Genomic DNA, 10,011 nt, shown 5'->3' with positions numbered 1-10,011 from the left:
ATAGTTATATTTTGTGTGAAATTGCTATAACAAACCATAGTTTATTTCATATAAAATAACTCATGGTTTATTTCATGCTTAAGTAAAATTATTGTCCAAGTCTATTCTTATTTTTCATGTTTAGTTTTTAATGATAATATGTGTAGTTATTATGGTTCTAATGATAATATGCATAGTTATCCAAATTTTTATATTCATGTCTTACTAAGTTCAATAAATTCTTTGTTTGGTTGTGTTTAGAAATGTATTAAATTATATTTTATATTATATTATGTATGTTGTCTTACATTAGTATTTTTAGATTCTTTTTAAAATAATAATAATAAACTTGTTAGGATAAGAAGAGGATAATAAACTGAAAGAAATAAGAAAAAAAATAACAATAAAATGGAATAAGGAAAAGAGGTAAAATACGTGATGGAAGAACATCTGAATAAGAAAAAGAATAATAGAAAAAAAGTATAATTAGAAGAATAAAGACAATGTACATGAAAAAATAAATTTAATAAAAAATACTGCAAAAATAAAAAGAAACAAAAGTATAGTGTTAAAAAAATAATAAAATATTTTAGTATGATCAATTAAAAAACTCAACTATTTAAAAAAAAGGGGTAAGAAAAGAAAAAGAAGAAAAATCAATGTAAAAACCAAAAATATAAAATAAGGAAAGTTAAAAAAAAACGTGAAAAATTAGTACAAAAGAAATAAGAAGAGAGAAAAAAAATACAATAAAAAATAAAATAAAAGAGAAAAATTAAGAAGCAGACAAATGTTGAAAGCCTGAAAAAATAAATAAATAATTAATAAAAATGTGTAAAAACTTCACATGTTTATAAAATAGTACAGTTTTAAATATGTTAATATATACCAAAGAGTGAAGGTAAAAATATTTGTCTTAATAATATAATATTCAAAAATTAGTTTAAGTTATAAAAGTCCATAAAGTGACCGTGCTAGAACCACAGGACTCGAGGGATGCCTAAACCTTCCCCTCGGTCAATAGAATTCCTTACCCGAACTGGTTAGCAGACCAAACAAAGAGTCATTTCCTTTTGATTAGGATTAAATAAAAAGTGACTTGGGACACCGTAACTCAATTCCAAGTGCCGACTCTGAAAAAAAACTAAAATTATCCCCTAAATAATAACGTCACTTAAATTGGAAAAACTGTTACGTCGCTGCGCGAAAAAGGGGTGTGACATCTCTGGCGACTCTGCTGGGGACTTGAATTCGAGCTTGTAAACATGGACTTTTACATGACTTTATTATGTATTTACATACTCATCTATTTGTGGATATTATGTTTAATGGCATAATATGTTATTTGCTTGCTTATTTACCCTTCTGATAATATGTGAATTATAATATAACTATCTTTCCTTGCGCATCCATCTAAGTCTTCTGAGATGCTTTATTCGGAGATGCGATTACGCTCCCGAGCCATGAGATACCAGAGATGCGGTAATGCTTTTGGGAAGGATTCTATAGTAACACATGTCTTAGGATGGGAAGGACTAACAATGAGGCCAGAAAGCCCTGCTACTGGTAAGTTGTCCTTTCTCGACTTGAGTAGTCCGCTCATTTTATGGCCAGTCTAGACACCTTCCCTATTAGATTGTTTACCTAGTAAAACAAGCCTCAACAATGACTATCCCTAATAGGATTCGATTTATCTGCATCATTCATAATGTTAAATTAATGGGGAGCTCGATACAGGGGTCGAGTCTGTCTAGGAGAAGCATCCCTACTTGAGATTATCATGTACATTATTTGTGTTATTTGTTGCATTATTAGGAAGACTATACAAATGTTGATCGGCTTTAGATGAATGAATTATAATGAAAAATTAATTATAATGAAAAATATCAAATTAAAGTTTTGACGTAATCCTTTTATTAAACACAATTTTTCTATCAAAATTCATATTTCTTTTACAAATAGAAAAATCTATCATTACCATCAAAGTTTTTGTTATATAAAAAAAGATTGAAAATTTAATCAACAAAAAATAAATACAATCGAATATACTAAGGGCTATTAATATACATACATATATATATATATTCTCCCTCTTCCTTTAATAACCATTTTTTTAAAAATAAATAAAATAAAAAATAAATAAATAAAAATTGAAAAGAATAAAAATGTTATGTCCCGATGGAATTAAGGAAACCTAAAAATGACCAAATACAAATAAAGAGTCTGGCCACTGAAGGAGAGGCAGAGGAATTTCTAAGAAAGATGAAACTATCAGACTAATCCATGGTGGAACAATTAAGAAAAACTCCAGCCCAAATCTCTTTGTTGTCTTTAATAATACATTTTGATGAACATCGTAAGGCTGTAATGAAAATTTTGAATGAAGCACATGTTCCTAGTAAAGTTACAGTGAGTCAGTTAGAGAAGATTGGTGGGAGAATATTTGAGGTAAACCGCATCACCTTTTCAGATGATGAACTACCCAAAGAAGGTACAGGACATAACCGAGGCCTACATATCACTGTAAAGTGTGAGCTTTCATATGTCACTTGAGTTCTAATTGATGGAGGATCTGGAGCAAATATTTGTCCTTTATCAACTCTACAAAAATTGGATTGTAGTGCTAAAAGGGTCCAACCCAACAATGTATGTGTTAGAGCTTTTGATGGGTCAAAATGAGATGTCATTGGTGAGATAGAGCTCGTACTAACCATTGGGCCTGTAGATTTTGCTGTGAATTTTCAAGTGTTGGATATCAACGCGTCCTACAATCTATTGTGCGGGAGGCCATGGGTGCATAAGGCTGGAGCAGTCCCCTCAACGTTGCATCAAATAATTAAGTTTGAATACGACCAACAAGAAGTGATTTTTCATGGTGAGGGGGATTTGTAAATCTACAAAGAATCTTCCTACCCTTTTATCAAGGCGAATAATGAGAATGAGACACTAGTTTATCAAGTTTTCGAGGTAGTGGTTATTGAGCATGTCCCCGAGGGGAGTGTCATTTCAAAACCAAAGATGTCTATTGCGTCTGTAATGGTGGTGAACGAATTGTTGAAACATGGTTTTGAGCCGGGTAAAGGCTTAGGAATCTGCTAGCAAGGGAGAGCTTATCCATTGAGTCTACGAAAGAGCATCGGTACTTTTGGATTAGGCTACCAACCTAGAATCGAGGAAAAAGTGAAGGCAAAGAATAAGAAAAGAGATGTATGGTCACTTACCAAGCCTATACAACCAATCTACAAATCTTTCATCAAAGCCCGTGCAATAGAATCTTAACAATCATCTTTTCCAGAGCCAGTGATGAAAGTAAGTGAAGAAATGGTCAACTATTTTCAAGATTTATTTGTCGAGGTTGATATGATGGAACATGGAGAGGGCACTAGCGACAGAGATGTGCAATTCATTGGTCCTGATGTCAACCTAAACAATTAGGAGGCCACCCCTCTCCACGTTAAAGACGAGTCTTGGTAGTCTGTCTTGTTTTTTCTTTTGTCGGGTCCGATTCATTCAATGATTGTAATTCGGATTTTATCTTGTCGTTTTATTTCAAACATTCTATTTCCCTTTTCAATAGGATGTAATTGCATCGTTATTTCAGTCTAATATATTTATTCATTTTCTTTTATACAGTTTTTTCTATGCCGATTCTAGTAATATGACATGCATGCAAAATTTTTTGCAAGATGTTAATATCCAATCTAATCTTCGACCTAATATTGAAATAATAAGTCAAGAAATCGAATATGATGAAGAAAGAGTATTTGAGGAAGTAAGGAGGGATTTCAATCATTTTTGAAAATAAGTCAAATCCAAACATGAGTGAAATTGAGACGATAAATTTGGGGGATCAAGAAATTATTAAGGAGACTAAGATAAGTGTACATGTTCGACATCAAAAGGATGATATAATCCAGGCCCTGTTTGATTACAAAGATATTTTTGCGTCATCTTATGATGACATGCCTGGATTAAGCACTGACATGGTTGTTCACAAGTTGCCAATTGATCCTAATTTTTCTCCGATAAAGCAGAAGTTGAGAAAACTCAAAATCGACATGAGTGTAATAATTAAAGAGGAGATCACAAAACAACTTGATGCCAAAGTCATTCAAGTCTCTCAATATCCTTCTTGGTTAGCCAATATCGTACCCGTCCCTAAGAAAGACGGCAAAGTTCAAATGTGTGTTGATTATTGTGATTTGAATAAGGCAAGTCCAAAAGATGATTTTCCTTTTCCTAACATCCATATTTTATTGGATAATTGTGATAAACATGAGGTTTGACTCTTTTGTGGATTGTTATGCAGGCTACCATCAGATTTTTATGGATGATGAAGATGCAGAAAAAACATCTTTTATCACTCCATGAGGTACATATTTTTATCGTGTTATGCCTTTTGGATTAAGAAATGCAGGGGCAACTTATATGAGAGCAACGACAACCATTTTTCACGATATGATGCATAGTGAAATCAAAGTTTATGTGGATGAGGTTATCATTAAATCCTAAAAACAGTCAAATCATGTGAAAGACTTAAGGAGATTCTTCGAAAGGCTCCGCAGGTATAATCTCAAGCTCAATCCTGCAAAATGTGTATTTGGAGTATCATCGGGGAAGCTTTTGTGGTTTATAGTCAGTCGAAGAGGTATCGAGTTGGATCCTTCAAAAATAAAAGCAATTCAAGAATTGCCACCTCCAAAGAACAAAACTGAGGTTATGAGCCTTCTAGGAAGGTTAAACTACATCAGCAGATTCATTGCTCAACTCAAAACAACTTGTGAGCCTATCTTTAAGTTGTTGAAAAAGAATTCCACAGTCGAGTGGACCGAAGAATGTCGAGAAGCTTTTGAAATAATTAAGAATTACCTGTCTAATCCCCTGTGTTGGTTCTTCCCTAGCCGGGAAGACCTTTGATATTGTATATGTCAGTACTGGATAATTCTTTTCGTTGAGTACCGGGTCAGCATGATGACACTAGGAAGAAAGAGCGGGCAATTTATTACCTCCGCAAGAAGTTTACCATTTAGGAAGCGAAGTACACCCTTCTTGAAAGAACGTGTTGTGCCCTAACTTGGGTAGCACAGAAATTGAAACATTATCTTTCATCTTACACTAATTATCTCATCTCTCGCATGGATGCGTTGAAATATATTTTTCAAAAAAGCCCATGCCCAGAGGCAGGTTTGCGAAATGACAAATATTGCTCACAGAGTTTGACATTATCTATATAACGCGGACCTCAATGAAAGCTCAAGCATTGGCAGATCATTTGGCAGAGAACCCTATTGATGAAGAATATGAAACACTTAAAACCTATTTTCCACATGAAGAGATATCTTGTATCGATGAAGTTATTCACGATAATGATCAAGGTTGGAAGTTATTCTTTAATGGTGCCTCTAACAGGAAAGGAGTTGGAATAGGAGTTGTTCTTATGTCTGAATCAGGGGAATATTACCCTATATCAGCCCAACTTAGATTCTATTGTACTAATAATATGTCTGAGTATGAAGCGTGCATTCTGGGTTTGAGGTTAGCTGTTGACCTGGGCATCCAAGAATTGTTAGTGTTAGGAGACCTTAGACTTACTAGTTCATCAAATTCAAGGAGAGTGGGAAACTCGAGACCCAAAGCTCATACTATATCAACAATGTTTACAAGGTCTTTTTCAACGATTTGTGTCTATAAAGTTTAGACACATTCTTAGAATGCACAATGAGATTGCAGATGCATTGGCCACTTTATCTTCGATGCTCCAACACCCTGATGATGCCCATATTGACCCATTATACATACAAATTCGTGATCAACACGCTAATTGCAAAATGATTGAGGAGAAATTTGATGGTAAGCCTTGGTTTCATGATATCAAAACATATCTTCAGTCTGGGCAATGTTTGTCAGATGTAGCCAGTAATAAAAAAAACTATTCAACGATTAGCAAGGGGTTTTTTCTTAAGCGAAGGCATAATGTACAAGAAGACACCTGATTTAGGTCTTCTAAGGTGTGTAAATGCTCAAGAGGCTTCCACAATCATGATTGAAGTAAACTCAGGAGTGTGTGGACCTCATATGAATGGATATGTTCTAGCCAAGAAGATACTTTGAGCAGGATATTATTTGCTCACCATGGAGCGGGATTCCATATGATTTGTTTGTAAATGTCATGAATGTCAAATACACAGTGATTTAATACATTCTCCCCCTTTTGAGTTGCATGCAATTCTGCTCCATAGCCTTTTGTGGCACGGGGAATAGATGTGATTGGACCGATAGAACCAAAAGCATCGAATGGTCACAGGTTCATCTTGGTGGCCATTGATTATTTTACAAAGTGGGTGGAAGCAGTAACTTTCAAGTCAGTGACCAAGAAGGTCGTGGTGGATTTCATCCATTTCAACATCATCTGTCGGTTTGGTATTCCAAAGGTGATTATAACTGACAACACTACAAATCTCAACAGCCACTTAATGCAAGAGGTATGCTACCAATTTAAGATTGAGCATCGAAATTCGACTCCGTATCGCCCAAAGGCAAACGGGGCTGTAGAAGCAGCTAACAAAAATATGAAAAATATACTTGATAAGATGGTGCAAAGTTCTCGACGATGGCATGAAAAGTTGCCTATTTGCTTTGTTGGGTTATCACACTACAGTCCTTACGTCAGTGGGCGCTACCCCATTTTCACATGTATACGGGACTGAGGCAGTTATACCTGCAGAAATTGAAATCCCATCTTTACGAATTGTTGTGGAGGCTGAAATTGATGATGATGAGTGGATAAAAACTCAATTAGAGCAATTAAGTTTCATTGATGAGAAGCGTGTGACATCAGTATGTCATGGACAATTATATCAGAAAAGAATGTCACGGGCATACAACAAAAAGGTGCATCCCATACATTTTGAAGAGGGTCAATTAGTGTTGAGACACATTTTGCCACATCATGCTTAAACCAAAGGCAATTTTTCTCCAAATTGGAGAGGACCATTCGTTGTTAAAAGGGTATTACCCAATGTTGCTTTTTACTCAGCAGATATAGAAGACAAAGTGACAGAAACGGTCGTCAATGCTGATACTGTGAAAAGATATTACATATGATTGAGTTTCGACATTAGAAACCCTTATGTTTGGGCTCGACATTTCAAGGGTTGATTCAATGGAATCTCTTGTTTATGCTGTTTCCTTGACTTTTCAAAAAAAAGACAAATTGCATGAACTACGTTTGACCTGATTCTTTTTTCGGCAAGATACGTAGGCAGCCCTAATATTGGGTTCGGTTCAACCAAATACAATTCCAAAACTTCATATTATAGTATACTGGGGCAAAATTCGTTTATTAATTCATTCGGTATCTCATCTCAAAGCTCAAAATCAATCCCATCATCTTAAGTAAAAAAAAATTCTTTTCATCAACCCTTGATATGTCGAGAGTAAGTCGGTTAAGGGTAGGTAAAAATCCTGAATGGGCGCCATAAGACAAATGTGAGTAAAAAGAAATAAAAATGAGAGAGACTTATTGGTGAAAACCGTAAGTGGGCACCGTAAGGCAAAAAGGAGTTGAAAATCAAAGAGTCTTATTGGTGAAAATTATGACATGTACCATAAGGCAAACGTGAGCTAAAGCAATTAACATGATAGAGTTTCAGTGGCAAAGACCTTCGTGAATATCACAATGTCAATAAGAGTTCAAATTATTTATGGCTTCATTAAGTGTTGGGATTCCACATCAAGATTGAATAATCAATAATGGTTGAGGAATAGATTGGATAGCCAAGTTTGGAAATCAATTCAAATTGCATGGCATGATCAGTAGACTCGGCTCCCACACTCAGATAAGTTTTTCATTCTTTTTCTTACAAAAAAAAGTCTTCATTGAATATTTTTTTTATTCTCATATAGTTCGTAATTTTCTTATACTTTTTTCATCACTTTTTTGGTATGTATTTGAGTCGAGTCTTTGTCAAAAAACTAAGAAGGAATTTCAAGACTCGCTACCAAGTCTCGAAACGGTACAAGGAAAAGCATCAGGCTACTAAGTTAATCTGTCTTCAAGTATTGAATTCGAAAATTCTCTGATCCTATGAAGGCTAAACAATGAGTGTTGTAAGATAATGACATTAGATTTAGGTCCCAAAATAAGAAAATTTGGATGAAAGTACTATCAATCAATAAGAAGTATTGACCGTTGGAAACAACCAAAACTTCATAAGTGTTTGAGCCGCCCTTGTCGAAAGATGGAACCACAAACAAACCACCACCTTTTCAAACTCACAAATTTTCTTTGTTGAAGAAGGGACACAAGTTGTTTCAAGATTGAGGATTCGAGGAACCTAGATGTTCAACCTAGTCTGCAGCTAGCGAAATTGAAACCCTACAATAAAGACTTGTGGAATATTATATGAAAGTGGAATAATATATATCAAAATATCAATTACTTGAATGTTGGAATATTTATTTTATTTATTATTATTATTATTATTATTATTATTTTTTTTTCTCCTTGAAGGAACTTCCAAATAATGAAGATAGCATTCACAATGTTTCGTTGGTATTATTAGTTTGTTGAAAATTTTATTAGCAGGACCCTCCTGGATAATGGGACTAGCATGACTCTCCTGGATAATGGGATTAGCAGGACCATCCTGGATAATGGGACTAGCTGGACCCTCCTAGATAATGGGACTAGCTGGACCCTCCTGGATAATGGGACTAGCAGGACCCTCCTGATTAATGGAATTAGCAAGACCCTCCTGGATAATGGGACTAGCAGGACCCTCTTGGATAATGGGATTAACATGACCCTCCTGGATAATGGGACTAGCAGGACCCTCCTAAAATAATGGGATTAGCAGGACCATCCTGGATAATGGGACTAGCAGGACCCTCCTGGATAATGGATTAGCAGGACCCTCCTGGATAATGGGACTAGCAGGACCCTCCTAGATAATGGGACTAGCAGGACCCTCCTGGATAATGGGACTAAAAGGACCCTCTTGGATAATGGGACTAGCAGGACCCTCCTGAATAATGGGATTAGATTACTTTCTCATAGGATTAACACTTCCTAGTCTAAATTTTTAGTTTTATTTTCTCCTGAAATAAACACTTCCCAGCCGAAGTTTATGTTTTATATTTATATTTTCTAATAACTCACAAAAAATTTTCCCAGTGAAAACTGGGGAATTTATTTTTTTTGGTGGTGGTTCTAAGGTTTTCTCAAGCGAGACCTGGATTTGAAATTCAAGAACAAAGTTTCAAATTTTTTAGAATAATCAATTCCATGATGGTTAGAATTAGCTTCTTCAATGCATGTAGCAGCCTGACTTCCACACATCTTTTACTAGTCGACTTTTGATCAAGAAAACACACATTCATTCAAGAGAATTTTTCATATTGTCATTTTGAAGAATGTCAAATGTTCCGTCTAAGTGGCAAGTTCAGCCTCCATTACAATTCTAAGTTAAGATATTCACTCAAAAATCAAGGTGATATCTTAAAGTCAAAATTCAAGTGAAGATTCAAGAAAAGCTGCGTGGATAGAAGTTTGTACATTTGTTTTTCTTTTGACTAATAGTTTTCAATTTTTATGTAAGGATAAGAGCTGTGATCTGGAGCCTCAATGGAACCTCACTTAACTTCCAACTCATCACTTTATCTCCTCGAACTACAAGTGGCCTGATTCCCTTATCATCCGGGATATGTAGGATGTCCAAACAAGGACTCGGTCGCACTAATTTTTGTCTTTCAAATAAGAGTTCGATCAAAACTTGTTACTTTGTCTACTTCTTTGTCTGAAAAACTCTTCATGTTTCCAGTCAAAGAGGGGCAAACTGTAAACACGTAATTTTGACTGAATTTAAGTTTAACACCAATTTTTAGAGCATAAATAATTTTATCAATATATTTTGACTTTTTTTTCATTAAGTTTATTTAAAAGATATAAGAATAAACAACATAAATATAATTTTTATTAGATAGTTTATTTTTATTGTTTAAAAAAAGATATATATATATATTTCATATATT

At 34.6% G+C, this 10,011-nt stretch overlaps 2 pseudogenes; both read left to right on the top strand.

Annotated features, from left to right (window-relative positions):
* The first annotated feature begins 1,421 nt into the window (after positions 1-1,421).
* LOC138341865 (uncharacterized) lies at positions 1,422-3,453 on the top strand (annotated as a pseudogene).
* Positions 3,246-9,707, top strand: LOC138348352 (uncharacterized; annotated as a pseudogene).
* Positions 9,708-10,011: the final 304 nt, after the last annotated feature.

Source organism: Solanum lycopersicum, chromosome 1, assembly GCF_036512215.1.
Source record: "Solanum lycopersicum chromosome 1, SLM_r2.1".
Taxonomy (NCBI): Eukaryota; Viridiplantae; Streptophyta; class Magnoliopsida; order Solanales; family Solanaceae; genus Solanum; species Solanum lycopersicum.
The sequence above is the reverse complement of the archived record's forward strand: the minus strand, read 5'-3'. Positions and strand labels throughout refer to the sequence as shown.